A 1750-nucleotide genomic window follows, 5' to 3' on the forward strand; every position below is an offset into this window, starting at 1 on the left:
AGGACTTGTGGCAATGGACTAGCCCTAAAACACCAGCTTATAGTCCCTTCATATGCCTGCAGGCAAAATGCTAGGGTGACAGGGCACCTGAGAATCTTTACCATCCCTTTGCACATTGGTTCAGAACCCTGGTGTGAGAGCCTCTGCTTCTCATCTGTTTTTCCCATGTACACAGTTCAAGAATCTCTATTCCAACCACAACACGTACTTCGCCTACCATCCACTCCCCAAGAGGTTTTCTTCATGCCACTGCCGGGGGGGGTGAGAGGAGGAGAGAATTATTGACAAAGCTGGAGAAGTAACTGCAGAAGCAATGAGAAACATTTAAAAGCACACTGAAGTATGACAATGTAGGCTTCTTAGTTAACAGGCAGATGCAGATGATTCACATTCTCAGATTCTCCTGCCACCATTTCTTCAGACCACAACTTCCATTCTTCCCTCAACTACTTCCCCAGGATACTTCAAGCAAGGAGAAGGCCATTTGGGGAACTTGGACTGGCTGCCAACCAGGAAGACTGTGCCAAGAAAGTGGACTTAAACCAGACTCTGCAAATAGCCCCACCCCTCCCAATCGCCATTGGGTACTTCAAATCTCAGATCAGAAAATAGGCCAGCAGAGCAGCAGATAACTGTGAGAGGCACATCACCTGCCACCTGGGCAGTGACACTTGTCCCCAAAGGAAGTAAGGCCTTTTGGTGCTTATACATAGTGGTAAGAGTGGATATGAAACTTGTGAAAGAGCCCCGCCACCTCTAAAGCCTGCAAGGATTCTTCACAGGGGTTCAATATCCAATTATTCCCTCATTCATTTGTTCTTTCATTTATTCACAAACTATTTGGGCAACCATTATGTACCCCACACAGGAACAAGACAGACATGGTCTCTGTCCTCATGGAGCTTCCAGTATTAGTGGGAGAGACAGAAAAAAACACAGACAATTGTAATATAATGTAATAGGTACTATGGTGAGGGAAGTTCAAGGTTCTGTTGAGGTACAGAAGAAGAATGCCTCTCATAGAGTAGTGGGAAGGTCTAGTCGGAATCCTTCTTAGAGCAGTCTAGGTTGTGACCCAAGCTGAATGAAGATGGGGCTGAGGGTAAAGAAAAAGGCATTCTTCCTCAGTCAAGAGACAGCAGCCTTGTTAGGGAAACTATGAATAGTTTAGCCTGAGGGAAAAGTTGGAAGAAGGGTGTAGCTGTGAGAGAAGAGGGTAGAGAGGAGGCGCAAGCAAAGCCAATGAGGGCCTACGTGTCACCCTAAAGAATTTGTGCCTTTACCCCAAGTTTAAAGGGGAACTGTAGAAATCCTTGCCAGCATTTCAATTCCCAGAACATAAGATCTCTTCTGAATCTCACCACATCCGGTGGAGGCAGGAAGGTCAGAGATCAAACCCATTTTGCAGATAAGGGAACTGAGGCTCTATATGGTAAATAATTGGCAAGGCTGTTCCTGAATAATTAAGGGCCGAAAGTATAAACTGAAAAAAACTGAATCTCCTGATTTCCAGTCTCAGGCTTCCCAGAGTAGACCAATCTATCAAAGACTTTAGGACCTGATGCAATTCTTAGAATGTGTCTAAATGTCTCTGTGGTGACAGTATGTGCTGTCTACTATCCCACCTGTACCTACCATTGTCTTCCTGAGGTGACACTCACTGGCATGGGGTTCCTAGATAGCAGACAGGGCATCCCAGAGAGTGGTAGCAACATTTTAAAGAGTAATGCAGGCTGTGGGAAGTCAGCCA

This window comes from Mirounga leonina, unplaced genomic scaffold (genome assembly GCF_011800145.1).
Source record: "Mirounga leonina isolate KUSES-001 unplaced genomic scaffold, KU_Mleo_1.0 Mir_101283, whole genome shotgun sequence".
Lineage (NCBI taxonomy): Eukaryota > Metazoa > Chordata > Mammalia > Carnivora > Phocidae > Mirounga > Mirounga leonina.